This window comes from Lissotriton helveticus, chromosome 8 (assembly GCF_964261635.1).
Source record: "Lissotriton helveticus chromosome 8, aLisHel1.1, whole genome shotgun sequence".
Lineage (NCBI taxonomy): Eukaryota > Metazoa > Chordata > Amphibia > Caudata > Salamandridae > Lissotriton > Lissotriton helveticus.
In genome coordinates, this window is record NC_136069.1 from 801,658,090 (window position 1) to 801,673,917 (window position 15,828).

Sequence of the window (15,828 nt, forward strand, 5' to 3'; positions counted from 1 at the left end):
GCAGTTCCGGAGTAAAGGAACCCATGTCAGACCTGTGGCCGTGAGTACTATCCATGTCCCTCTGCCAGACCAGGTTGAAGTCACCCATAAGAAGCAGTGGCCCTTCTACAAATTCCAAGACTTTACCCAGTAAAGTGTGAGGGAAGCTATTTTGGCCGGAGTTGGGTGCATACATTACTACAAAGGAGCACAGTTTACCCCGCAGGAGGCCTTTCACCATAACCCAGCGTCCATCTCTATCACTTTGCACCCCCGTGGGCTGGAAGTGCAAGGTCGAGCGGAACATCAAGGCCACTCCCCTCTGCTTCGTTGAAGCGGACGACTTATAGATAAGCGGAAACTGCTTGTGCTGAAGGCGGGAGTCGTCCGTTTTCGTCAAGTGGGTCTCCTGGAGTCCCACAACATCGAGCTGGTGATCAATAATATATTTGACGCTTCTGAGGAGAGTTCAGGCCTTTAACATTCTATGTCCCCAAAGTTAACATCATCAATTGAGTAACAGCCCGCAGCTCACAGTGCACCTTCAAGAATCGGACCCCTGCTACCACCACTGCCCACCCCCTCACAGCCCCTCTCCACCCCCAACTGCGTATCCCCCTCCACCCCCTCCCCCCTTCAAAACAGACTGATGCGGAGCCCCCCAAACCATATCCCCCCCAACTCCCCAACAAGCAAGGTAAAGAGGAACAAAAGAGCGAGAGAAACACAAGTTTGTGGCGTACGCCATAGAGGCGAAGGGGCATAGCCCAGATCAGTCACACAGTCAATCCCTGGTACAAGACTCGCTCGGATCCAGGACATAGAAGTGGTTTTACCTGTCAGAAATCGTCCCCTCCGACGCCAGCGATAGACCCTATTGGTTCCCAATAGAGAGTCAAGGCCTCAGGTGCCCGTTGAGGCCTCCGTTACCTGGGATACCGAGGCCACCGCTGCTCCACGCTCCATCAGACTCGCTGCCAGATCAGGCTTCACTTTGGGAGTAGAGTCGGGCTTCACCCCGGGGGATGGCTTGCCCACTCTCTGCCATTCGGCGGACCGTCTCCGCTGTCTACCTGGGGAGCTGTCGGTCCCGGAAGAGGAGGTAGGCCGGTCCAGCCCCAGGATGTCGCAAGCTGCGTCAAGGGACCGCACTTGGATGAGCTTAGTCTTCCACTTGAAGATGAGTCGGAACGGGTGGCCCCACAAGTAAGGAACGTTCTGCTCTCTGAGAAAGGCGGTGACGGGCTTAAATTCTCTTCGCTTTGTCAGTGTGGAGGCTGCAAGATCCTGAAAGAGCATTGGGTGATGATCCCGAAACTGAAGGGGGGCCGAGTCCCTTGCTCTACGTAGCATCAGTTCTTTAATATGGAAGTCGTGGACACACACCAAAATGTCCGGTGGGGGAGCCTTAGGGCCTCGTGGGAGCCCCACTCGGTGCACTCTGTCCATCTTTATCTCCTTCACATCTTCCTCGTCAAGAACGTGGAGGAAAAGGGACTCCACATATTCGCGTAGATCCGGCCCCTCACCTTTCCATGGTACCGCTCTAATCCGGATGTTGTTGCGGCGGGACCTATTTTCCAAGTCCTCAGCGTGGGCCTGCAGGTCCAGGTTTTGTTCTGTGAGGCGGATGATATCTTGCTGGAGATGGTGGGTTTCTTCTGCAGTGCCCAAATTGTGCTCTTCTAGGGTCGCCACCCGCTCTCCCACACTGTCGACGTCGCGTCGCACCTCACGAAGGTCAGACGCAAGCTGGGAGCGCAGTTCTGCAATGTCCTCCTTAATCGCGGAGAATAGCTCTAACATGAAGCGTTCGTTGCTGGGGCCTCCGCCTCATCCTTCCGCAGCGGCTTATCCGACGTCTGAGCAGGCGTCTGCGTTGTCATTTTCGGAGACCCTTCCTTCGCTGCCCGATCTTTCCTGTTCCTGGTAGCCGCCGTCGCCATGACTTAAAGGGAGCTGTGCGAAGTATCTGCCTAGCTTCGGTCGGAGGCTCCGGCCCCTCGCTCTTCCACCCCACAGGTGCACCCGCCGTCACCCACAACGTATTGCTCCCCAATCTGGGTATCTCTTCCAGGCTTCAGCCCCTCTCTAGGGTCGTATGCTGCGGAGGTCCACCCCTGGCTATCCTCCAACCACGGAATGGCCCCCTCTCTCTCCTCCCTCGGCTCCGCTGCGAAGCTCACTTCACTGCCACTGGGCCCTAGATGTCCGCGGGCCCCCAGCTCCGCCGGCTCTCTACGACTCACGTGGCCGCCTGGTGCGAGGCAGGGACGGGCCCACTATGGCTACCTCCCAAGGTCTCTGCGCGGGCTCCTCTCCTTCAGGCCTGTATGTAGATCGCAGACCCCCAAGCCCGATCTCCACTTGCTGGTGGTCGCTGTAGGGCGCCTCACTCAGGTGCGTGTTGGGCCCCCTTATGTCTCCGGGGTGGTAAAGGCCGATACAGGCAACACCATACTCTAGGCCCCGGCTGCCGATCCTGGGTGAGTAGCTCCGTGGAGAACGGTCCCTTGCTCCTGCGGAGAACGGTCCCTTGCTCCTGCCACTGCTCCGTCCCCCCATCTTCGCCACAGGGACCCTGTAGCCCCGCCAGTCGAGGGGTCTCAAGCTGCCGGCGGGCCCGCCGCCGCCAGCTCCGCAGTGCAGGGGAACCCAAGGAACCCGGGCCTATCTCCGACACCGGTTGCCGAACCGCGACCCGGACACCCGCCTTCAAGCGTGAGCCCCACGCCTCCTCACCTCTGCGGTGTGCTGATCCCAAACGGAGCGCAGTCCAGAGAGGGTGCACGCTCCACCCAGGTTGCGCCGGCAGCCCCAGACCTCCGCGCGGCTCCAGAGTATGCAAGCCCCGCTGCTGCAGCTTCTTCGCCCACGCGGTCGGCCCTGCCTCAGGCCTCGGTGCGATCAGGAGCGGACCGTCCTTACACTCCTCGAAAATCAGGGTCCGCTGGGAACACAAGCACACCGGGACCCCCGCGGGCACTGCCGATCGCACGGAAGGGCTCCAAGAAGGGCGCTGAACAACGCTTTGATTCAGGTGGCGCCGGAGGGACAGGGAGACACGTCCTACTCCGCCGCCATCTTGGCCACGACCCCAATTTTTCTTTTTTAAATGCATTCCGTTTGCCTTTAGGGAAAACGGACTGCATTTTTGAAAAACTGCTTTATTTTTAAAAGCAGTCACAGAGATGTTGGTCTGCTGACCCCAGCAGGCCACCATCCTTGGAAGTTCTAGCCATTCCTAATGGGGTCGTAAATAGCACCTGACTAATGATTATTAATGAGGTATTCATTTGCGACCCCATTAGTAATAGCCAACAGTGTCTGAGACACTGTTGTAAATTACATGTTGCGGGTTGCAAATTGCGAGTTGCAAATTGACGCATTTTGCGACTCACAAATTGTAAGGGTCGTACATCTGGCCCTCAATGTGTCTTTGTTGGGGTTCACGTTTATGAAGTTGGCATAGTTGGTCTAGAGGATGGCGTTTTCCTTTTAAATGTTGAAGTGGAAGATAAAGTTTGGAGATATAAATAGAAAGATAGGTATTAGTTACTTATATTATGTTACAATGGAAGCAATTTCTTTACATTACAAAGCAGTTTCTAGGTTTATATTACTTGTGGTTTGTAGTTGGTTTTGTCAAGTGCTGCTGCTGGCTTTTGTTGTGTATATTGTGCATTTCCTTGCAGTTGTAGCTTTTTTGCTGCAAAAGTTAGTTGTTTTTTTGTGCATTTTCTTTTTTTTTTAAACCTTTATTGATAAATGCACAATAAACATTTTTCCATCTGCATGGCAGTAGCATTTACCAGAAGAATACAATAGACATACATCATAGTTTCCGAATGTGGCAGTAGGCAAGTAAAACAACAATACATTTTGCTGTCGACCCTTATCATCCTTCCGGCCAGATGCATCCCCTCCGCTTCAGGACTGGTCACCACAGTGTCTGAAGGTAACTTATAGACTCTCTCCACAGTGCTTCTACATGCAGCACTTTACTCCCTCTATCCCTATCAGCGTCATGTTTGTGTCCCTTAAATATCAAGGCTATTTGCCCTTGGTTCTTGTTATGTCCCCCGCTGGGCGCACCTTCCCCTGCCCTAGTAGCCCTGTATGCGCTGTATAGTGCCCAGAAGTTCTTAGGCCTATTGCGAGGTGGGAGAAGATCACTATAGTTCTCCATTTGAGTGCCGCAGTATAGCATGTCATTTGCCCACTGAGCAACTGTGGAAGTCAGCCCTTTCGACCAACAGGTCGCCACTCTGTGTTTAGCTAACCGTAGACCCATGTCGCCTAGCCTACGTACCCCTTTAGGTATTGTTTTAGAATAGCCCAGCAATGCCAATGCCGGTTCAGACAGAAGCTCCAGTCCAATCACCTCCGTAAACTCCTTAAATACTTGATCCCAGAATCTAGCAATCCCCGGGCAGGTCCATACCAGGTGCAGGAAGTCAGGCAGCCCCTTGCTGCATCGCTCACACCGCGATTCCTCTCTGAGGCCATATCTGCACAGCCTCACTGGAGTATAGTAGACCCTGTTAAGATATTTAAAGTGGATCAGACGGTGTCTACCATTCAGGGAGATGTGTTTGGTGCAGCAGTACATCCACATTGTGTTGTCAATGTCTCTATCTAAATCCCCCTGCCAAGCTAAGCGGGCTTTAGTGAAGTAATTCTCTATATATATTATGGATACTATGTGCGTCGGGTCGTCTGTTTTGATGACGCATGACAAGGAAGTCAGTTCTGGTGGCTCCGTTAAGTCATCCCCCAATATTCGTATCAGCGCAAGTCAAGTTCTGTGGAATTGAAATTTGGTGAGAGGAGTGGACATTGCATCTCCTGTAACTAAGTCGCTCCAGCTTCGCGCTGTGCCACCTTCAAATAGGTTCTCCATAGTCCGGATCTCTAGTGAGTTGAGGGCTTTCACAGCTCCACTATCTCTACATGGTAGTAACAAGTGGCACCAGTCTAGCGGAGCAAGCGGGGAATACAGTATGGCCCCTGCCTGCAGTGTTAGAAGATGGTGTCAGGCATGCGTAGTCGCATTGATGGAGTCAAGAATCCCCGTCCTACGGTCTGAGGCGAGAAAAGCAGAGAAGGCAATGGGTGAGGGGAGGCTACCACACTCTCTATGCGTAAGTGTGGGGTGTCCGGTGAACCAGGCATCCAGTGGTAAGCTTGTGCACTTTGCGCCGCTCTATAGTATAAGTCAAAATCAGGGGCCCCTTGTCCGCCTATGTGGTACGGTAAGGTGAGGATTTGCCATTTGACCCGCGGTTGCTTGCCAGCCCAAGCTAATTTAATCATCAATGTTGTGAGTTTTTTAAGAATGTGGCTGGGAGTACCAATGGGATGTTAGAGAAAAGAAATAGAAAGTGAGGGAGTACCACCATTTTCATTATAGAAATGCTGCCCATCAAGGATAAAGGTAGTCTAATCCAGCCGTCCAGGTCCTCTTCCAATCTACTAATCGCTACACCGTAGTTTTCCCTAAATACGATCTCAGAGTCCGAGTGCACCTGGATACCGAGGTATTGAACCGAGTCTGTCGACCACTGTAGAGGATAGTCAGGCTCAAACTGCGTCGTGGAAGGGGTAAGAGGAAATACAATAGACTTCGGCCAATTTACACGTAATCCAAATACTGCCCCGAAGCAAACCACTTCGCTTCGTCTGTACCAGGCGCGCTGCCCGATTTCATACCTGATAGAGCCAAAGTAATGTCATCCCTCTCTAGGGGTCGCATTAGGAATTTTTGATGTGTGTTTGTGAGCCATGGTAACTTTATGTGAGTTAGGTAGTCCAAGATTTCTGCCTCTGTGCCTCCGCTACGTGTGGAGTAAAGTACCGAGTAATATTGCCTAAAGCTTTCTGCTATGGCTGTCTCTTCGGTGAGTGTATCTCCCTCTGTCGTCTTAATTTCTGCGACTACTGTTCTTTCTCGTCGTTTTTTGAGTAACTGGGCTAGTACCATGCCCGGCCTTTCGCCATCCCCGAATGCGCGGGCAGTGGCATATTTACCAAGGTGTTTGATTTCCGTACCTGCAGCATCATGGTACTCTTCTAACCGGGCTTTAAACTCCTTCATTACATTATCGTCTGTTCCAATCCGGAGACGGGTCTCCAGGTTAGCTAAGGTCGTCCCCAAATCTGCTAGTCTCCGTCGTATCGCCCTAAGGGCTCTAGAGTGTTTAGCCTTGGCGACCACACGGATATAGACTTTGAACACCTCCCATACCACCTGGAAGCTGTCAACCGAACCCACGTTTGTGACGAAAAAACGTTTTGATCGCTTCATCCAGCTCCTCCTTGAATACTGCATCTAGTCGAGAATAAGGGGGAAACCTCCAAGTAAAGGGGGGATGGTCCTCTGGGGAGCATCTAAGACTAATACTGTTGGCACTCTCACAAGCCTGCTGATCCTCTACAACTCTAGCGTTGGCTGACCTGCACTGGCTCCCAGTGCCTCAGAGGATCCTCTTCAAGTCCCCATGCACCGTCTTCAAAGCGGTACACGGTCAGGGTCCTAAACCACTCCAAGACAAGTTCCAGTGGTACGAGCCCGCACGGGCCCTCCGCTCCTCGTCCACTAACATTGTCAGATTACCTAGGATTAGGAAAGCGACCCAGGGTGGCAGACCTTTTAGCGTAGCAGCAGCCCGCCTCTGGAATAGCCTTCCAATTGAGAGCAGGAAAATCAACGAATTACTGCTGTTCGCAAAAAAATCAAGACCTGGCTCTTTCCAAAGGTATAACCCCCCCCAGGGGTAGCAGTAACAGACCCTCATTGAGACATCCTCCACTTGCTCTCAATACTGATTGTTCTTAGTTGCACCTTCTCAAGCGCCAGGATGCCCGCAGGGTTACAGCGCGCTCTACACATGGTATAAATAAATAAAACAAGTGGAATGGCCCGAGAGCGTTCAGGGGAGCTCCTCGCAAGACCTGGTGCACTCGTACAACTGCCTGGATGCTATCCAGTAGTCTATGTGGGGTGTGTAAGTTATAAAACGAAGAGTAATGTGTTTATCCCCCGTTGTCGGGGAATCTTTGCCCGCCACACATCATGTAAGTCGTGTTGGAGCATGATATCCATCACTGTTCGTGCTGCCGCCGTAATTTGCCTCTCCGCCCCCCCATCTATCCAGAAGTGGGTTCAAGATTAAGTTGAGGTCACCACCCCAGAGTTGAAGCCCATCCCCGCTATTATGCACCGTTCCAGACAATTCAGCGTAAAAATAGGGATTAACATAATTGGGGCTGTATATATTAACTAGGAGTATGTCCATTCCCTTTCCCCTACATCTAGATATTAAATATGGACCATCCCCGTCAGTGTCTATTGGTTCGAGTGTGATCGCTACCTTGGGGTTCACCCATGTAAGCAATCCTCGTGCATGTGTGGTAAAACCTGCCACGTGTATGTGTCCGTGTAATCCCCTGCTGCGAAGCATGGGGCTGTTAAGAGGGAGGTGCGTCTCTTGCAGTAGCGCAATATCTACTTCGTCTCTAGTCAAGTAGGCCAGGACTTTGCAGAGCTTCTTGTGATCCTTGAGAGTGAGTGCTCGAAGCCTACCTCGCGCTGGGTCATTGTGGGATCTACTCCGATCAGTTGTGCGAACTGGTGTTATCGGTCTAGCTGTGCCTGCCATTGGAACCTCCAACTCAGGCCATCGTCATGTGCAAAATGCAGTGTTTTAGAAAAAGTGTCCCATTGTCTAAGTCTCAAAACCTGTCTAACCCCCACCCACGCCAGGCCTACCCCAACTAGGTCTCGGCGATATGACATTAAACAGTCCCCTTGTTCCAGCATACAACTCAACAAGCAATAACAACTCAATGTCAAATTAAGGGAACACATTCCTACCTCTCAAAGAATAATACTCCAGGTGTGTGCTTCACTCGTGGGCAGATGTTGCACGCCTAACAAGGTGGAACTGCTAAGCTTGGCCAGGTATCCGCTCTGCACACCATCAAGCAAATATTATGCATCTGTAATAAAGAATAAATACCCAATCCCCTCCTCTCCTCCTCAACATTAGATCAAAAAGCATCATTACTTAATCCCTTTGAGGGACTAGCACTGACGTTGCCATGGCACAGTCACTTTAACTCCCAATAGTGCCTTCGGGAGGTAAAGAACTTAGTGAAACATGCAATATAAGAAAAACGGTACAGGTGAAAGGATAAGCACAGAGAAATAAATGTATATATTAGTAATTGTCCACCAATTCACAAAGTCCGTACGCTCAACCACAGGGATCTACCGTTAGGACCCCAAACAATCCAGAAAGTCACTATTTCAGCTGAAGGAGCGTCGTGTTATTCAAAAATGTTCGCAGGTTCAAAATTGTTGATTCCCAAAGTTCTTTATTGAAGTCAAGTTCATCAAATGATGGCGACAGCGTTTCATCAAAACCAAAGGTTCCAAATTAATCCAAAAGCATAAAGTATACAGATCACAATACAGCCAGCCTGTATTGTGATCTGTATACTTTATGCTTTTGGATTAATTTGGAACCTTTGTTTACAATGCATCCGGATGCTTCCGCATACGATTCGGTCGGACTCCCATTGACTACAATGGGAGCCAGTTTTCTGAACGAGAACACAGGATCCCATTGAAAAAAGGGTTTGTTGAGGAAAACCATGCACCCTGTGACGGGCACCCCATTGTGCCAGCCACACTGTGCATGGTTTGAAAGGGGGTACCCATGGGTACTCCCACATGCCCCATTCAGAGGCCCCCGGGTGAAGGGAGGCCTGCTACGGGCCCCCAACGTCAGATTCCGACAGCTTTTTTGTGTTGGGCAAACCAAATAGGAACAGCTGTCCGAATTGGTCATCGTAATCGCTCGTTCAGAAACCGTGTCCATAGAGCTGTGCGAATCAGCTCTAAAAGACTCAGTCTGTCCGAATGCCGTTCGGAACCAATTCTGACAACCCAAATGGTTTCCTTGCATCGTAACAGGTCGTCGGGAAAGGTGTACGATTCGGTCAGAGATAGGTTCCGAATCGTATTCTCCGAATCCCGTTCAGAGCGTTTCCAGATGGCATCGTAATCGATCCCTAAGTGTGCATTTTAAATTTTTTTCCAGTTTTTTCTTGTTTGGTGGATACAAATTGAGGTTTCTTTTTAGTGATATATATGTATGTTTATTTATCAGTAGTATTATTTTATATGTTTATAATGTCTATTCTCTTTTAAATAATTATCTTTTTTTTTAATGTTCTGAACTTTATCATTTTTCTAATGTTTGGTTTTGTGGGTGTAATGTAATTGTTGGTTGTATTAGTATTCATGTTCCTTGGTTCATATATGTATTTTTTTGTCTAGTGTATAGGTTTAATTGAATGTATTTTAATGTTATATTTTTATTTAGTGATGTCTGGTTCTATAAGTTAATATATTTCATGTATTATTTTTTTTTAATTATTTGGTGATATTATTGCTGCCGATATTTTGGTTTTTGCTATTTAATCTTTTTTCAAAGTATTTATTGGTTTAACAGTATTTATCAATATTGTTGTTTGCGATATTATTCATTTTATATAATTTTTATAGCAACGTTTTGTTTTCGCTATTTGTGCTTTTCTTCTTTATCTACAGGATGACTATATTTCGCTCAACAATAGTTTTTCTGGCGATACTGTGGTAATTTGATATTGTGTTTGTCCATATTATCCACCTTAAAATGAGTGTGCTTCATTGCCAAGGTTGGTTGGCCAGTCATTAATTTTTAGTTTTCTCCTTGTATAGTTGCCCTTAAATTTCTTTATTTCCCCTCTTTGTATTTGAATGTCTGTTAAGACGATACTACAGCCCTTCAGGTAGTGCTAATAGGTTGCTTACATACATCTCATTTCATATGGAGTTCTCCACAACCCATATAGCTACTTCCTCTAAACCTGGAGACCCTTTTGGAATGCTGTTTTCTACAGTGTATAATTGTTATACCGCTCCACGACGGCCAATGCATTGGTTCTAAATGTGGATGCCATGCTGTACTTTAAAACAATCATAGACTATTTACAATACTTTTGAAAGACCGCCACCTACTGGTATGTTTAGTTTTGTTAATGCAAGCACATAGTACAGCATGGTTTTTCTTTTTTCTACTTGTATATTTTAATTTATCCTGCTTTGTGTGCCTCGTAAACTCTTGATAGTTCCGCTCCTCGCCATCTACCTTGCTACTGAATTGGTGCAAAATTGTACTTCCCTACATAATAGCTAACATTCACACAACTGAAATGACTATATGAAAATGCTGGCTGATGTTGCTACAAGGCTTGCCAGTATTTTCTACAGGCTGCAGCATCCATCATGTGGACCACACACATAAAACGGGAAGAGACCTCGCAGTCATCCATAAGTTTGCCTGGTCGTGCTCCCTAGGCAAGCAAGTAACACTCACTCCATGGAGTTGCTGATAAGCCATTCCCACTCTCTGCACCTCAGACCGCCACCTTCCATCTCATCTATAGGTCTCCGGGACTGTACAAGAATCTCATTGATGAATTCTCAGATCGCCTCACCATCTCATTCATCCAACTGCTCACACCACCCTGTTACATGACTTCAATCTAACAGACAACACAAGCTCATAAAAACTAAAAACACCCACTTCAGCCTCATTGATGCACTCAACGTTATACAGAATGTCACACAACCAACACACTCCAAAGGTCACAGCTCGATCGTTTTGTCTCAACATCACTACCACCATCAATGAAGCCACCAACAAAAGCAAAACGCTGTTCAGGACAATCAATCCCTTACAACCTCTGCATGTATAGTTCCACAACTGTCTGTCTTCAAAGCGCTATTTCCCCCAGACCTCACTGACATACTTAACTCCCTCAAAGGTACTTCTTATGAAGTTGTAGGAGCGTTTTTCTTAATTGAAAAATGTTTATTTAGCTGCTGTTTAAATTGGCATAACAAGGCCTAATTTGAAAATACTAAGTCTCACTTTGTTTTTGCTTTCCTCTCACAAAATGTTGCTTTTATTTTACATGAATTAGCTTTCACGTCTCTAGCTGGTGTTATTTTACATTTCGAAAATAAACAAAATAGAGTTAATTTTCATAGTGCTAGAGAATGTGCAAATAAAATGCATTAATTTGTGTTCCTCGAGAAGGCAAGTAATAATTCCAAGGCCTGCTGCCCAGGCAATAACTGTGCTCCATACATTGCTTAAACAGTGTCTTTTTAGGTCTCGCTGGAATAGCATCCGAAGGAGGCGTCCAGCTGGAGACGTTTAGCTGCCCGTCTCGGGGGGATTAGGGACAGGCGGGTGTTACGAGCGTTTAGTGTGGATTTGGGTGCGCGAACGCGCACGTCCAGCACGGCGCCGTGCACACTGTCTTAAACACGGGCACCCGCAGGGAGGGAAAGCACGCGGGTGGGGCGCGGCCACCGGCAATGTTCTCCGACGTGACTGCCGGCCGCCCGTGTGACCCGCTCTGACCACGAGCCGTGTTTGCACTGTGTACATGGGCCGCTTCTACGCGCTTCACCCCCCTCTTGCCGGACTGCGCCGCCTGCCCGCTGGCTGAGAGCTTGCACTGCGCCCGCCCGTACACGTGTATCGGCCGGCCCTGTGCGTTGTGCCTCTGAGATCCGCAGCCCCTGTGAGCTGTGCGCCGCGGATCCCAAGAGCCTTCCCCCGCCTGGAAAAGCACGCGCCAAGTGAACGTCCCGCCGGACGGATTCTGCTGGGTCTCGCCTGCTTCCTTCCCCGTGGGCGCCCCGCCCGTAACGCCTCAGCTAGAGACGCCTTCACGGGCCGGACAGAGCCTCACCGGGAGGAGAGCCGCCAGATTGCCCCAGGAGCCCCGCCTACGTCCGGACAACAGACAGCACCCCTGACGGCCCGCAGAGCCCCTCGGAGGCCCCGCTCCAGCGCCGCATCTCTTCAACGCTGCCACGAGCCGGACCTACCTCAGGCGCCCTGCTGAGCCATGCCGGTCCACAGCTGTTCCCCGCATTGTCCGCGGCATCCCGGACCCAGGTACTGTTTAGTGTGTGCTCGAGGGCGCCGTCACGGACTCGAAGGTCCGCCCCTCATGAGATCTGTTTGCTGACTGTTAACCCCTTGCAGGGCCTAGTAACCTGCCTCTTCCCAGTAAACGCGAAGCGCACAGAACAGCGCATTAGAAGCAATCACCCTAAGGAAAGTATCGTGTAATCAGGAATTCTGTTCCCCAGTGCAATCTTGTTTTCATTCATGTGATTTCATGTGTTAATCTCATAGAAATGGGCTAACCTTGTTAGAATGAGTTGCTTAGCTTTCATATTGGTTTTACAGTTTTGATCTCCTTTCTCCACCAGTTTTCATATTTTATTGAGTCTTTTTCTACAGCTGCATTTTAGAGTTCTTGCTTGAAAACTCTTTAAAAGACCTCATTGTTCTAGCTGAATAAGATGCTGGTACCTTGCTTTCCGCATTCTGTTTCAAGTTGTACAGGTGTAATCAGTCATGATTTGTAGAAGAATTTTTTTCACTCGTGCATATTCGTCAGTGTAGCATGCCCCACCTCGCCCCTGGTCTTTCTTTGATTTGGACTACTTATTTATATGAGATTTAGAGGTCCTTGAGTCCACCTCTCTGCCTAACCATGCAAATTTGTTTTAGTTAATGCAATTTACACACCACATAATTACACTGCATTCAATGCAACATACACTCCAAATACCACTCAGTGCCACATAATTACACGCCACATAATTACACTGCTCTCAATGCAACATACACTCCAAATACCACTCAGTGCCATATAATTACAAGCCACATAATTACACTGTACTCAATGCCACACACACTCCACACAATACCACACAGTGCCACATAATTATATGTTACATAATTACACTGCACTCAATGCAACATACACTCCAAATACCACTCAGTGCCACATAATTACACGCCACATAATTACACTCTACTGAATACAACATACACTCCAGACAATACCACTCAGTGCCACATAATTATATGCTACATATTTACACTGCGTTCAATGCAACATACACTCCAAATACTACTCAGTGCACATAATTACACACCACATAATTACACTGCACTCAATGCAACATACACTCCAAATACCACTTAGTGCCACATAATTACACGCCACATAATTACACTGCACTCAATGCAACATACACTCCAAATACCACTCAGTGCCACATAATTACACGCTACATAATTACACTGCACGCAATGCAACATACACTCCAAATATCACCCAGTGCCACATAATTACACACCACATAATTACACTGCACTCAATGCAACAATACACTCCAAATACCACTCAGTGCCACACAGTTACACGCCACATAATTACACTGCACTCAATGCAACATACACTCCAAATACCACTCAGTGCCACATAATTACACGCTACATAATTACACTGCACGCAATGCAACATACACTCCAAATATCACTCAGTGCCACATAATTACACACCACATAATTACAATGCACTCAATGCAACAATACACTCCAAATACCACTCAGTGCCACACAGTTACACGCCACATAATTACACTGCACTCAATGCAACATACACTCCAAATACAACTCAGTGCCACATAATTACACTGCACTCAATGCTACATACACTCCAAATACCACTCAGTACCACATAATTACACGCCACATAATTACACTGCACTCAATGCAACATACACTCCAAATACCACTCAGTGCCATATAATTACACGCCATAAATATAATTACACTGCACTCAATGCAACATACACTCAAAATACCACTCAGTGCCACATAATTACACGCCACATAATTACACTGCACGCAATGCAACATACACTCCAAATATCACTCAGTGCTACATAATTACACGCCGCATAATTACGCTGCACTCAATGCAACAATACACTCCAAATACCACTCAGTGCCACACAGTTACACGCCGCATAATTACACTGCACTCAATGCAACATACACTCCAAATACAACTCAGTGCCACATAATTACACGCCACATAATTACACTGCACTCAATGCTACATACACTCCAAATACCACTCAGTGCCACATAATTACACGCCACATAATTACACTGCACTCAATGCAACATACACTCCAAATACCACTCAGTGCCACATAATTACACGCCACATAATTACACTGCACTCAATGCAACATACACTCCAAATACCACTCAGTGCCACATAATTACACGACGCATAACTACACTGCACGCAATGCAACATACACTCCAAAAATATCACTCAGTGCCACATAATTACACGCCGCATAATTACGCTGCACTCAATGCAACAATACACTCCAAATACCACTCAGTGCCACACAGTTACACGCCACATAATTGCACTGCACTCAATGCAACATACACTCCAAATACAACTCAGTGCCACATAATTACACGCACATAATTACACTGCACTCAATGCTACATACACTCCAAATACCACTCAGTGCCACATAATTACACGCCACATAATTACACTGCACTCAATGCAACATACACTCCAAATACAACTCAGTGCCACATAATTACACGGCACATAATTACACTGCCTGCAATGCAACATACACTCCAAATATCACTCAGTGCCACATAATTACACGCCACATAATTACACTGCACTCGATGCAACAATACACTCCAAATACCACTCAGTACCACATAGTTACACGCCACATAATTACACGGCACTCAATGCAACATACACTCCAAATACAACTCAGTGCCACATAATTACACGCCACATAATTACACTGCACTCAATGCAACATACACTCCAAATACCACTCAGTGCTACATAATTACACGCCCCATAATTACACTCTACTGAATGCAACACACTCACTCCACACAATACCACTCAGTGCCACATAATTATATCTATCTATCGCCCTCACTCTATCTATCGCCTTCACTCTATCAATCTATCTATCTATCTATCTATCTATCTATCTATCTATCTATCTATCTATCTATCACCCTCACTCTATTTATCTATCGCCCCCACTCTATCCATCGCCCCACTCGATCGCCCTTTCTCTATCTATCGCCCTCACTCTATATATCACATCACCACAACATCACTCAGCACCACCACAGCATCACTCAGGGGCACCACAACATCACTCAGCGCCACCACAGCATCAATCTGTGCAACCCTTCAACAATAACTAGTTCAAATATGTTCTCTCAATGTTTCAAGCTTTATTATAAATGTCACAAAAAAGATGTTAATATTTCACATCTATTCTTGGATTTTCGTCACAATAAAATACACTGAACATAATCTTCACAAAAGTTATTTACAAAACTTTAAGCTATTGCCATTATAAATTACAATAACTTTTATTTAAGTATTAATTATTAAAAAATAAATAAAAGCCATTTATTTGCAATATCAATACATGTAAGTCACGTAAATAAAACACATATTGCATTACAAATGCTATAGGTGTCACATTTGCGAAAGCTATACCTATAAGCATTGTAAATGACAAAGCTATTAATTTCGCTATTTTCAAAACCAACACATAAATACAAAATTTGTCATTTACAATACCAATAGCTCAAACTTTCCTAATGCGAGACCTATTGCATTGCAAATGCTTGTTTTTGTTTGCTTTCTGTAGTGCAATGTATTTTCCCTTGTTTGTAGGGTAAAGGGTGGTCAATTATTATGCGTACTGTAGGTGTTTTCTAAAAGTTTCTTATTTCATGTAACACAGTTTCTCCAATGTTGATTGGTTCATTTCATGTAACTTTGGGCCTGATTTAAATACTGGCAGAAAGGAAACTCTGTCGCAACAGATTTCCC